A 15,877-nucleotide genomic window follows, 5' to 3' on the forward strand; every position below is an offset into this window, starting at 1 on the left:
TAACGTTACTTCGTTGAGAAGTTAAACAGATATACAAAAAGCTTGAGCTTCTCTGTACGTCTTTGCTGCCATTTTTTTCACCTCTCTTGAGAGAGAAGATGAACATAAATTAATCTAAATGAATGGTTCTCTATCTTCTGCTGCAAAGTGTAGTCTTTTAACTAATAAAATTGTGTGGCTGAGGAGAGGCACTTCTGTGGCGATCAACTATAACTTCTTTGTGGCGACTAGTAGTATTAGTACAAATGTTAGTAAAACAAAACTAATACAAAAGCCTATGGCGACCAGGGGGATACATTTGCCTGTATAATAAATCATTCATGTGTGGAGACCAGGGGGATAGTAATTTCCTGTGGCGACAGCATATATACTTGGTTTACTAGACCTTTTATAAACCAAATACAAACAATTTTCTTGTACACGTTTGTTTATTAGTTTATTTTGTTTTTCCCTTTTTTTGTTTTTCCTTTTTGTTTTGTTTTCTTTTTGTTTTGCTTTTGTTTTTCTTTTCTTTTTTTCTTTTTATATTTTCTTTTTCTCCTTTTTTTTGTTTTTGTTTTTGTTTTTGTTTTTCTTTTTAAGTTTAAATTGTAACTAAATTAATTTATAAAATAAACTTAAATATAACTTATATAAATAAACTAAATTAGATTTATAAAATAAACTTATTTAAAGTTTATAAGATAAATCATTTTAAGTTTATTAAATAACTTATATTAAAGTCCATTAAATAAATTTATTTAATTTAACAATTAAACTTTGAGCCTCTCCAGTCTTCTGAGTTGTTTAGCTGTATACCCCGCACACCTCTTCTCATACTTTAACAGATAAATGTCCAATCCAAGTACGTTCCTCCACTTAACAATTCTTCTATAAATAATACCCATATTCCTTTCACGTGTTGTTGACGCCAAGTGCAACTGGTCTGGTTTACAGACGACTAATCCCAATTCAGGTCTTCGTATTATAGCCTTAATTAAATTGTTAAGCTTGCCTCAACTTTATTGAATCATACACTGACTGTCAATAAACAAATGTACTTTCACTAGAATTTTTTATGGTACTTTAGACAACGTCTTCATTAACCTCTGTTTATATCCTATCTTCAATTCTTCAGATTCCTATGCTTCGAACACTGTCTATGTTCAATCAATGCCAATACACTTAAATCTTCTGGTAGTACTTGTATACTGAATCTTCAACATTTCTGAACCCCTGAAAGTCTTTAACCTTTGTTTTTCACTAAGGCATGATCATATTAATGAACTTCTTTCAGTGACCTGTAGAAAAACTTCAGGCCTTCTTCTAATCTTCTGATTCTTTGTATTTGTCTTGTCTTCATTCTTCCTGATTTCTTGTATAGATGTAGTATTATTAATCTGTCATGTTCTAGTGTTGTTATTGCGTTGAGTTATCAGGTAACTGTTCATACGGCTACGCAGTCTCACCAACAATTACCAAGGGAAGAAACAATGTTTAACTAGACAATTACCAAGGGAAGAAACAATGTTTAAATCGACACAACCTTGAGTTGCTTACTTCGAGTTTTGACTTCTTACGAGAAAACAAGAAACTTATTAGATGGTAAACAATTACTCTGGGAATAACATACGTCTCAAGAAATGCGAATAAAAGCTCAAGATACAAACAACAGTACTGATCCACATACACGACAACTTGGATGTCATAGCAGCCGTCGACTACTATTATAACATACTATCTGAACTCACCGAGGTCGCACACTCGGGTCAGTAACATCACATGACATAGAAGATGCGATAATTAGGAATAACATTGGTGTCTCTTCATCCGAGACATTAAGGGTTCGCTCAAAAGCTGAACTCTAATGGTCAGACTCGTTCTCTCGAGTGGGGAACTAGAAATCTCTATCGGACTCTGCCAATAATATATACAAAAGGGTCACACAATAAAAAGTTAGGGCAATTCTAGTCAACCTCAATAAATGCCAGGGTTACGCCTTCGAAACCCTCGACTGAAATCTTAGACTCACCCCTCTATATGAGTTGCTGACTCACACCTTTATATAAACTTTCCACACTCTTTTGACTCTATTCCTAACCTAAATCAGGGACTTAAAACTGAAGCTTCGATACCAACTGTAAAGGCCTCAACCCCGGGGTCAGGAGTTGACATCACCAACAACAATAACAACAAATATAATATAATCCAACTCAATATTAATATATAAACACGACCCCTTTACAAGATCTTTTCCAGGTTTAAGTATGATTTAGGCTACAACTGTTACAAAACCAAACTCATTAACAAATCTAACACACTAACTTAATACAACAACTCCACATACCACATCTGGTCTGACATAGCTACCTTAGAGGAGCCTGGCACAGGAGGAACTAGAACTCTTCCCTACCTACAACAGAAAGGTCTCCTATGCATCTGCAATATATATATACAAAACATTCTGCAAGGGTGAGCAATCAATTGCTCAGCAGTACCACTATATGAATAACAAGTAAACGATTTATGAAAAACAGTTATAGGAACAGAAATCATAACCTGTTTACAAAAACAAGAAAAACATGTATAAACTGGATATCAACAACTAACATGCTCTGTAAAACAATAACATCAGTCGTGTGCTGTGCAAATACCAAAAATCAAATTTTAGCATGTTATTTCACTTTCAAATCATCTGTTCCATACAAGTTTATTTTAAACAGTTTCAAAATTGAATCAACCAGATCTATTGGACGTTTAACGGGTGAATATAGTTGATTAGTCTATCATCACCGGACAGTGATTAACAACCTTCCAGAATAAGGAATGTGTTCCGAAACTTGGGAGACTAGCTAGGTCACCCCCATACTGGATTAATCGGTTTAAAAATGTGAACATCCGAATTAGCCTCTTACGCCACCATCTGCTGGGCCGTTATTGAATAACGGGCCTCTTACGCAACTCCAATAGATTACCTGGTTTCCCTTTTTACCTTTTTCCAAAATTCCATGACATAAGTGGACAAAACACTCCACGACATAGGTGGATCAAAACATTCCACGAAATAGGTGGATCAAAATATTCCACTTTATCCAGTTTTCCAAAACCATTTTTACCTATCTCTTTTTAAAACAATTTTATTACAGCACACTTTCAAAAACATTTTCCATATTAATCACATTTTAGAGATAGGTATTTTCAGAAGTTACTTCTCCCCAAAACATAATTTAAACAACATTTTCAGATATAGGGGATACGTAACTTAAAATGTTTATGTTCATGTTTAAAAATAAAACAACAGTTCATTCATATATGCTGAACCACAAAAGTATGGTCATGGGTACTTGCCTCACAGAGCTTTACAACTATTACTGGTTGACTTTGGACCGACTTGGGACGCCCGTCTTTATCGTCTAACTATTAGACTATCATGGATCCGACTTCAACACTCAGGTCCTTCGATTGGAACTTTGTTGTGCTTGTCGAATGATCAATAGGTTATCTTTAGTCAGACGTCAACTTCCGACTAGAACTCATAGAGTCGAAATATCCTACGTTAGACGACCAGTTATGCTTGATATATCCTCGCTATTCACTTTACCCGAATGATAGCAATTCCCGACTCATACTTATACGTATTAATAAAATACATATAATAATTAGGTTTCATTCAATATTTATTTACAAATATATATGCTCAACTAGTATTCCCGATAAATATAGGTTATATTTTCGTATTCTCGAAATCCATTTCCCGAAAATCGGACATCATCTCCTCTATTTATCGGACTTCCCGTCAAACATAATCTACGTCAAATTCCCAACAATCACAATTTCGCAATTTACGTCTCAATATGACTTTTACAATAAATAACTATTTACGTTCCGAAAAATAATTTTACGAACCACTTTATTTGTTTTATAAATTTAGGACTCAGAATTAATCATCACCGTCCACCGTCGACTCGCCAAGGCTCATAGTCGACGGCTGCAGAATTTATTGGTGCCCGATATAATACGGGTTTCCGAATAAATTTCACCGATTAAAATAATTTTCTGCACGCAACATCATTTATTTCACGAAAGCAATCAAAAATTTATCCTGTAGAAAATAAAAATTCAATTTAGCATATCACTGAACCAAGCAACCAATAGATTTCATCTAACAGCAAAGCCACAGAAGCAATAGCAACAACGGCACACACCCACATCCACGCGCAGCATGCGCAGATGCACACACACAGTCGCACACACACAGTCGCACGCACACACACACACACACATACACATACACACACTTAAACACACACAATACCTCACATAGGAATAACAGGGGGAAACAAGAAAGAGGAGGATGAAACAGGGGAAGAAAAGGGAAAGAAATAGAGGGAAATAGAGAAAAATCGAGAGGAAAGAAAGAGAGGGGAGAGACGGAATCGAGAGATTGACAGAGAGATAAGGGAGTGAAGAACAGGAGTTTAGGGGGTTTTGGGTGATAGTTTTTTTCTTTTGTTTTTTATCAGGTAATAACACGTAGCAACAGAAATGTGAGCAACTGCCACGTTTTTCTCTGATTTTCTAGGTTCAAACACGTGTACTACTTCTCTGAATGGCCGTATTTATGTATCGCTTTACTTGATTTAACGACATAAGGTGCGAATAAATATCAATCTAAATAATACCAAAATAATCTTAAAATTTTCTAAATATTCTAAAACTAATAAAATAATTTTTTTAAAATTTTTAGATAATTTTTGAAACGCGCGACATACCCTCAATTAACGGTTTAACGAACAAACGTGCCGGTGAATTTAATTCTAAGAATTTCCAAAATAATTTTAAAATTATCAAAATATAAAAAACTTAATAAAATATGAGTTTCTAATTTGTTTGAAGCATTCTGGAATTAAATACTGAATTTACACATAAATGCAATCAGAAAATCATTTAGGGCTAAATAATTAATGAAATATTGATTTCTAAATATTATAAAATCCCAGAAATAATTATTGAAATTATATAACCATAATTTTTTTTAGAAACAATCTAAATATTTATGATAATAACTCTGCAATAAACCCATTTTTAAAAGTGAAAACAAAATAATACGGCTCAATAATTAATTATACAAATAATCTCCGCACACCAATAATCAAACATAAATATTAACAAGACAACACACAGCTCGCAGAACCAATACACATATTATTTTATTTAATTATTCAACCATTACACTTTTAAATAATACAAAAATATAAGAGTCGTTATAGTTAGTGTTTGTGCCCTAGAGACAACACTATGATGTTTTATTTAAGACATTCAGATTGTTAATGTTTATGTTCTATTTATTATTCCCTTTATAATTTATTAATTCTTAATTTACTGCGATATAAATGTTAGATTAATAAATGTCTTTGGAATATGATATGCAATTCTATATCTCTAAGTACGTAACTTAGAAATGAGATTATGAGATAATATTAATATTCCTAAAGGTCCCTAGTCGAGTATTATTATTAAGGGACAATAATAATGCATTAAGACTGGTGTGTTTGTTGACTAATGATCACATCTCATTGATCATATGTATAGTGATACTAAAGTCAAAAAGATAGGCATATATAAATGTACATGGTGTTGGACAGACCCAATGTGAGATTCTACATGTCTGTTATGTCATAAGTAATTCTCACAGTGATAATGATGTAATGGTCCTTAGACCTGAAGTCATTATATTTCTATACGAGAATTAATATACATTGATTCCATTAAAAGTTATCCTTGACCAAGTAATGATAAAAATGGACATTGGGTATATTATAAATCGTATGAGAAATATGAATGATCTAGATGAGATTTAACCCTCCTATTTTAAGAGTGATATTATTGGCCTCTTGTGTGAGCTAGACTAAGAAATGTGTGGCCACGCTCAAATGTTGATTTGATATGATAGTCTACTCATTGATTAAGGAAACTTAGATTAAACTATAATGAGGATGACATATTACATGCCTCTAGTTTAATCTATAATATTTGGTTAAAGGGATTATATTACATTGTACATTATTTACGGAAGGTTTAATCGATCACGGATTCAATTATTATTTTTTGGGTAGCAATGATGTATTACTAGATGCCGCTCATTGTTTGCGATTTTATATTAGATTTAAAATTTGTTGCCAACGTAATAGTAACCTATAGGGTCGCACACAAAGAATGCTTGAAAGATTATTTAATTTAAATTGGATTTAAATTAAATTAAAGTAGTTTGAATTATTTATAATATTAATTAAGTATGACTTAAATAATGAGATAAATAATGACATTCAAATTTACTAATATCAATTATGAAATCCAATTGATATTATAATAACTTAGGTTATGTGAAAGTTATAATAACAATGTTCGGAATGCTTATAGCATGAACCTAATCTGTGCTTTATATATATAGCACAGCTACATAATGTATAAGGAATCCTATTCTATTACCAATAAGGAAATATAATACAATGCTTCTAAGATAAAGTTTGCCACCGCCTTGAGTTCTTGTTTCCTTCTCATTATCAAAGATAAACTGATGTGACAAATACTGATTACATCATCCATTGACATCATCATCCATTGATATCATCATCATCCGTTGATATATAAATTCTGAAGTGAACTTCTGATAGTTTCTGCTTGATATCATCAATTTCTCCTAACAATCTCCCCCAACTTGTTCATTATGGAAATATGGACAAGTTCCAATTGTTGATGTCAAAATTATCTAAATGCAGAAATCAAGTATATGTATTCAATCTTACTTCAGTGAATATCAGACTTTACTCTTCATTCTGAACTCTAGCACAGTCTGGAAAATCTTTAAAAAACTTCAGCAGCAGATTCTCTTCCATAACATCCAAATATCATTGCATCCTCTGTTTATGTTCCCTCAGTTCATCTATTGATTCATCATTCTAATAAATGATAACCCTGATATAATGTAACTTTGAATTTCCAAAAGATAGATCAACCAGCTCCAGAAACCTAATTTTCTTTTCCATCAGGATTAAATGTTAAAACTTTAGTTCCTAGACTCATTTCTATCTTGGCTCCTCCAATAGGCATATCAACAGCATATTCAGATTGATCAATGTACTTTAGAATGTACTTTGATTTATAAGGCATTCCTTTTTGCTTTTACTGTATCAGATTCTTTATGAATGCAGACCATCTAGCAGTTACAGAATTAGTTATCTTGAGTATTGTAGTAATAAGTTCCAATTCTTGCCATGGTTTGTCTCTTATATGTTCTTGATTCGACCTTAAGCTTCTCCCAGATTCCAGAAAATAGATTATTTTCTCTTCGGTATTGGTTAAATAACAACTTATTTAACTTGAGCAATGTCAGAGGTTAATTTCAATTTATCAGCCCAGTCAGCTCCATAAATCTTCCTTCTTTGATGAGCTTGGTTGATTTCTTCTTATTCATAATTTTTTTCAGTATCATAAGCTTGAACTACAGTATAGATTTTATATATCAGTATTTGAGATTAAGTTTCCTTAGATACTGATTTCTTCTTTTGCAACAATTTTGGCTTTAGGCTTTGAAATCTTTGACTTCTCTCATATCTTCTCTTTTCCTTTAAGCTTCTTTTTAGCTGTTAAAATAACTTGTGATTTGAGAGATCTTTTATCTTCTGCCTGACTGATATCCCTTATAACTATACCTCTGGTTGTTCTGTTAGAAGGATCATCTTTATAAAGTACTTGAGAAATAACAGCAATATCAGCATTTATTATCTTCATGGAATTCTTGAAGTCTTCCTCCATTTGCCTTAATTGTTCAAGATTAACTCCAGGATTTTCTCTTTCAAAGATTCTTCTACTCACCTCAGAGTTAAATACTTGAATCTTGGATCCTTGTAGAATAGACTTGCCTTCCTTCCATTTACTTTCAGAGTTTGAAGATATTGACTTGTGTAAAGCATAATGTAATGTAACATATAATCGATGATTTATAACTCAACATGAAAACAAAAACAAATAAACAATATTAAACTGTGAAGCACTGGAACCCTTTAGATGAAGACGGGATAAACACAAAGAACCAAATGATGCAATTGACTCTTTAAGTCCTCTAACAGATTATGGGAAGAAGTTCATTGTCATGTTCAAACAACCATGAAGAATAAGACAACAAGGAACTTTAAGCATCAGTTACATGAATTGATTTCAAGTGTTACAGATCAAGGGTTTAGTGAAAGAAGCAATGGATAAACACCAATCTGTATCAGCTCAGAAATACAAGACAAACTGAATTAGGATTTTCTCAATGCTAGTTGTTTGTGAACCAGACCAGTGCACCAAACATCAGTATTCAAGAAAGAATTTTGATTCAGTTATAGAAGAAAATGTTGATATAATGAAGAATGGTTTGACAAAAGCAATAATATCTTAAGTCATAATAGTCTTCTACCTAGTCGCCATAGAAGTGTACAAAGACTATGGTCTCCACAGACCTGGTGGCCATAGAGAACCTCTCTAAGGCACCACAGTGGTCGTCATAGAGATTCTCTAAGGCACCTGTCGCTATAGACTCTAGTCGCCATAGAAGAAGCCTATGTAGCTACCCAGTCGCCATAGAGCCTTGGCTGATCTCAGAACTTCAAGTGAATCTCTTGGTCGCCATAGAAGTTCATTTGGTCACCACAGAAGATCACTTGGTCACCATAGAAGTTCCCTTGGTCACCATAGAAGATCCCCTGGTTGCCATAGGACATATACAGTCACCATAAAGCTCTACAGAGACATTGGTTACCATAAAAACTTGCTCAGGTCACCATAAAAGAGTTATGTATTCATTGATTTTATTGCAGCAAATTAAATAGGATTGAGTGGACACAAGACGGCCACATGTCCATTGAATTTGAAAGTCTACAACAGAAGCTGAATGAATATAATTCATTATCAGTCATCTTCTCCAGCAACACAATTGTTTTTACGAGAGCTCCATTAAAGCCCCTCATTTATTAATCTTGTAAACATATTGTTATGCTGCTGAATTTATTGTAGCTAATCAATTTATTGATTAGATTGTAGCAACCTCAAGGATTATATTAATAAAATAATATATTCCTCGAATTGTTTTGTGTCTTATTTGATTCCGTACTTTTAACGAAGAACTTGTAAATGAATCGAAAAGATTGTAGGTATCATATTCAACCCCCTTCTACGATACTTTGGGGCTAATAATTGGTATCAGAGCTTGTTGATTGACATACAAATCAAGATCCGGAGAAAGAAACAAGTTCTTGTAAATTTCTTGAAATTTTTAATTTTCAAAAATTTTAATTTCTTGAAAATTTTGAACTTTAAATAATTTAATTCCTCCAAGATGATGAACAACCAAAGAATTGGAAGTATAAAGGTTCCCCCATTCGATAAAGATAATTACAACTTATGGAAGAAAAAGATGATATTGTTTATGAAAGTTTCGAATCGAGTTTACATTGGGATATTATTGAATGGCCTTTATGTTCCGATGGAAGTAGTTGTTGAATCCACAACCACAGCTGGTGTGAGAATTCCTTCCTCATCCACTCTCAGGGATCCGTCTAAATATACTGAAACTGACAAGGAGTTGATAAATCTGGACACAAACCTTCAACTCATAATTGTGGAATCGACGGATAAAGATATGAGTCATTAAATTATAGGATGTAATAGTGCAAAAGATATGTGGGATACCATTGAGCTTTTAATGGAAGGTACAGAAGAAGTCAAAGAAAACATGATGAATATTCTGATGACTCAGTATGAGGCATTCCAACTTCAACCCGGAGAAGCACTGTCTTCACTCTTTGAGAGATATACAAGACTGGTAAGTGAATTAAAGCTGCAAGGGAAAGTTTACCCTATACGAGAGTCTAACAGAAAGTTTATGCTGACGCTCCCAGTTCACCTAGAATAAAAGAACACTTCAATCAGGGAAAGGGCAGATTTTATTACTATGTCTCTGGATGTGATCTATGGAAAGCTAAGAACACATGAGCTGGAGTAAGAGCAAAGAGCTATTATCTATGGACCTGGTTCTATTGACAGTAAGAGTACGGAACTTGCAAAAACCACTGCACTTGTAGTTCGTGAACCTGAAATCTAAGAAAGTAAGGTTGCACCCTCCTCAACAATTAAAGAAATTGTCATAGCTGAAATTGCTCATGGTGAGCCAGGGGATAAAAATGAGTTTTACACTCAGGACGAACTTCAACAATTGGAGGACAAATCTAAGGCATACATGGATGCAAAATTTAGTCATGTTAGATTCAAAAGAAAGCCCAACTATAAACCAAGGGGTTAATCAGGAGGATTTCATAAAGGAAGCTACTCCTCAGGGTCAAGCTCCAGAGGAGGCTATAAGTCAAGTTGGATAGACAAGAGCAAACCTAGATGCTACAACTGCAATGAGTTAGGGCACTTTGCATTTGATTGCAGAAAGCTCAAGGCAGCAAAATCAAATTACTCTTATGAAAAGAAGGAAACTTATGAAGATTTGAAAAGGAAGAATGAGAAGCTGAAACAGAAGCTAAATTCTTATGTGCTGAAGAAAAGGGAAGAGCATACATTGCTGAAGGAAAAAGCTGGGAGGATACTTATTCAGGTGAAGAGGAAGAGTACGTGAATCTGGCTCTTATGGCAGACTCTGCAGAGGAATCATCACAATCATCTCAGGTTTCTGAACTTACCACTATAATTATGACTATGTTTGAATACAAATCTACTATGCATGAACTTACTTTAGAATTGTATAATGTTTATATGCTTGCATATAAACTTGAATATGATAAGTTAGTTCTTAAATCTGAGAGTTTAACCTCTAGGAATGAAGAACTAGAATTGCTTATAGTTAGACTAGAAGACCTTAAGAAAAAGAATGAATATCTAGTGAATAAGGTTAAATGTAATGCAGACATAAAAGCCATTCTTAGAACCCAAATTGCTGACTTAGAAAAGAAGTTACAGGCGTTTAAGAATGCAGCTTTGACTCAGAAGGAGATAATAGATAGTCAAAGATTTAAATCTAAGACTTCAATAAGACTTGACTATTCTAAGCTGAACAGTAAGAAACATAGTGGTACATCTGAGATAAACATGTTTGTCTCAGAAAAGGTTCCATATGTTATTAAGGATGATGTATCTCCGTTATTCACTGAGTCTGTTTCGGAACCTTTGGATGAAGTAAGTTTGCTAATCAATGAGGAATTGATTGCTGAAGATAGAGAGAAGGAAAAGGAATCCCCTAAGACTCCTAAGGCTCCAGCTAGTAAAGCCAAATCCATAGTTGACCCAGGTAATAAGGTGGATAGTGAGGAACCTGGCACACTTAAGAAATCAGACCCCATAGTTAACTCCAAGACTGGTGAGGGTGCTAAGGTTAAGACTAAGAAGAATATAAATGGAAAGGTAGGTGTAAACAAGAAATATGACTTTGCATCTTCCTCATCTGCATCTAGGAAGTTATGTAATAATTGTAATTCTGTTGCACACCTTACACATGCATGCACTAAAGCCAAAGTAGAATCTGTTGCATCTTCCAGTATGCCTTCCATGCCTAACATGCCTAGCTTTCATGAGCCCTGTGGTGTAGTTGGATGTATGCCATGTGCATTTGTTACCATGTCTGAATATTTTAAAGCTTTTCATGTAACTGCTAGCACTTGCACTGACACTAAGACAAGCATGGGTAATGAGCACACACAGGCTGTAATAACCCCAATTTTTGAGAAATTTTGAAACCCTTATGAATAGTGTTTTTGCTGAACAAGCAAACTTTTCATGCCACACTATGTAGGGGTTCTGTTATGGATATTCTGAGATTTTATTAGTACTCTATATGGTATATAAGTGTATGTAAAGATCGTCAGAATCCAATTCCGAACACTTTGATTTTTCCCGGAAATCCACTAGATACGGAAAGAATTGAGAAAAAGGTAACAGGATAAAAAGGATTTAAATTAAAAGATTATAGGAGAGGATCATAAAAGGAATATAATATATTGAGAAAGGTTAAGGGAACCTAAGTAATAAGATCCCGGGTATGATCCCTCAAACGATAAACGAGAACGAAAGATAAGCGAACCGTAAAACAAATAAGTGACCAAGAGACAAGCTTGTACAAGAAGCCAGGGATTGTGACATCATCAAACCACAAGGTGTGGATAAGTGGGAGCATTATGACATGTGCAAGGTGACATAGGCATGACAAAAAAGGAAGGAATTGTTGGATCATTGTAAACCACACAAAGTTCAAGGTTAGAAGGGTAATTAACCAAAAACAAAACCAAAACAACCTAGCTAGCCAAAACAAATCAAAGCAAACACAAAATTTTTCATTCTTCAAGCATTGCTCTCGGCTTTTCATCTTTTTCAAAGGAAGAAAAATCAAAAATCAAGTTCCAAGCATTGTTAAATCACAAGGTAATTATCTAAGCTTCCTTGTACATAGATATGGATATGCTATAAGTTTAAGCTCCTAATTCCTTCACAATCTCTTCCAATAAATCAAGGAAGAAGATGGTGAATAGTAACCTTCAAGAAATAACTTTAGTTTTCTTGAATTTTTATGAAAGATTAAGGTTATACAAGCAAGGATCAAGGTTCTTTAGGCATTCAAAGTTCTTGTGTTGTGTTAAAAAGCTTCAAGGAAGGTATAATCTCTTAACCAAGCTTTGTTATTGAATGTTAAGAGCATAATATGAGTATTGTAGTTCATGAGAGGCTTGATGGTTGTGTATGTAGAGATTAGTGAGTTTTGGGATGTTGTTGGATTGGTAAATGTTGTTGTTTTGATTAAAAGAACTTAAGTATGATTAAAGTTAAGCTTAGGCATAAGTATGAATGATTAAATTGAATTGGTTGGGGTTGTTATGATGTGATAAGGATGGATGTTGGTTGTATGTTGGATTTGAGGTTGATTTGGGATGGTTTTGAATGGTTTAAAATATTGGAAATCGCGTAAACATAGCCGTCGTAACGTCCGATTTTCTTTAGACTGTTTTTGTGCATAACATTAGGACCCGAGAACCCCCTGCTAAATTATGACAACTGCCATATCTAGATAGCTCATGTTACGAGCTTCGTTTTGATATGTAGTTCGTTCGATTCCGATGCACGGTTTAGGAGAAACGACCGTTTCAAGTAACGGCGTTTCGCGAACGAAACTTTTCCCCTCGCCTTACTTTGAAACATAGGTTAAAGACCAAAAAGGGTTAATTAATGTATGAAACATTTATGGTAAGTGTTTTAGGCAGTTGGTAAGACACTCGCGAAGGAATCGCCTTAAAACTCGTAAAGGTTAAATTATTAAAAATGGTGGAGCCGAGGGTACCCGGGTGACTTAAGCAAATCAGTCTGAGTTGGTTAGAGTATAGATTTACAAGTGACTTTGGTTTAATTCCAACTTACTTGTTGCTTATAGGTTACCAGAGTCGTCCCGAGCCATTCGTAACCCCCAGTCGCTCAGGCAAGTTTTCTACCCGTTATAACTGTTGTTGTGATGAATATATGTATATGCATTATCTTGCGATAGATGCATGTTGGTTAATTAGCAAATGTTGCGATATATTGAAGCATGCTGATATGGTATATATATGCATGCCTGTTTCGTATTCTTGCCATATATATCTGTTGGTTCAGTTGATAATACCTATGCTAGAGAATAGCGGTAACTTGCATATACCCTTAGTATAGGGACCCAAAGGTGAAAACATTTTCTAAAACCGGGAGTCGAGGATCCCGAGTAGATTTTATATATATATATATATATATTTATATTTATATATATATATATATGGTTATAGTTTTCAAAACTATTAATCGAATAAGGTTTATTCGATAACTTTATTTTATTAATGAATATTATCTTGAATATTCATTCGAGGACTTATGACTCCTTTATATTATTTATTGAATATTACTTGGATATTCATTTGAGGATGTATGACTCATTTATTTTATTTAATGAATATTATTTATAATATTCATTCGAGGTATTATGACTCCGCTTATTACTGAAATATATTCTTTATTTTATTAAAGAATAAGGTGTTAATAATCAAACTTATTTTCGATTATTCAAATAAAGATAATACTTTCATATAAGTGTATCTTTGGTTATTTAATACTCGTTTCAAGTATAAGTTTTAAAACTTCTACTTCAATTATTTTTATAAAGATTATTCTTTATGGGAATATTATTTAAATAATAATATTCAGATATTTTCTAATATATCGGGACTGATTTATTTCATTAAATCAGCTTTACTCCAAATATTCTTAAAAATGTTTTCGAGTCTTCAAAATGATTTTAAAAGTTAGAGCGGATCCCAAAACTCGTTTTCCGATTTAAGATCTTCCTTTCGAAGGAGACTTGAATATTCGCTCAAAAATCTTGGGGATCCGGCTCTGTGGTGTATTTTATATTCGCAACATGGTTGCTGTTTTGAGAAAACAATTTGATTACTTGCCCAATGTTCGGGAAGTAAGTCCATCTGATTGAGTCGGCATAAGTGACAGGCCGGGGTACGGTCTATAAAGTGTAAGTGGCTGGGTGGCAGTCCATCAACGCGTGAGTGGCCGGGTAACGGTCTAGCGCGAGGTCCTAATGCGGCCAGGGTGATGACCGGTGAGGAATTCATCCATCTACAGTAGAAAAGATTACTTATTGGTATCTTTGCCTGATTAGCAAGATATCTGGTTTATGCCAAAATTCTTTTCCTTCCAAATTCATTGGATATTGCAACTCTGTTCATACTTTACATGACAGAGGTTTTCAGGAAATGTATGGGAGATATATATGAATATATTTATATATCGGGTCTTAATGAAGTATCTCGTAACTTCATTATTTATAATGATATTCAAAGATTGAATCTATTCAAATCTTGTCTTATAGTCTCATCTATGTGATGAACCTTTGAAACTGATTATAACTTGAACGGGGGTAGTTCAAGTAGTATTTGGGAAAGATATAAGTATTTTGGGGTATCTTGTAACTTCATCTTTTAAACTTATATCTAGTTAATGATTATCTTATGCATGACAAAGATTTTCAGAAAAACGTTGAGACAAGGTTAGATATATGAGATCACCTTGTAACGATATTTTTATACAGTTATACACTGGAACTCTGTGTATATTATGCATGGAAGAGGACTTCCAAGATTTTGAAAAGTATATATGTATATATACTGAATATTTTGCGACTTCATCGCATTAAGATATCAAACTTGGTTCATTTCTTTTGACCAAGACTTTCATGAGTACTATGAGAAGGCTCATATATTGTAAATCATTATACATATTATTTTGGTGGGCTTGCTGCTCACCCTTGCTTTATTTCTTCATCGCACAACAACAGTTAGGAAAGATGGCCAGACTCCAGCAGACCCAGCGCAAGCGCGTGGGAAGCGTCCTGCGTCTTCCCGTTGATGTTGTAGCTGCTATAGCTGCAGAGGTAGATCTATTGTAGATCAGACCATCTACTTTTGAGAATCAATTATGTATAATTATAACTTGTGGCAGATAATGGCAATTAACTGTAAATTTATCAAGAAATCATTTTGGGTTGTAATAACTTTTAAATTGTGGATTCAAAGACTTGTACTTATTTAAATTTCATCTCTGAGACTATAAGGGGTTGTGGTGTGTGTTAGTGTGGGGTCACAGCATAAGGTTATTATTATTAATTAAGTGAAGTGATATTGTGGAAAGAAAGACCGTGACGACTCGGATCCCCGACCCCGGATCTGGGGGTGTTACAGAAATGGTATCAGAGCTAAGCGTTATAAACCTCAGAGATGATGGGACGTTAAGATAATAAGTTCACTAAGATAATAAGAACTCTTGCCAAGTTCAT

This window comes from Apium graveolens, chromosome 4 (genome assembly GCF_009905375.1).
Source record: "Apium graveolens cultivar Ventura chromosome 4, ASM990537v1, whole genome shotgun sequence".
In the NCBI taxonomy this organism is placed as follows: Eukaryota; Viridiplantae; Streptophyta; class Magnoliopsida; order Apiales; family Apiaceae; genus Apium; species Apium graveolens.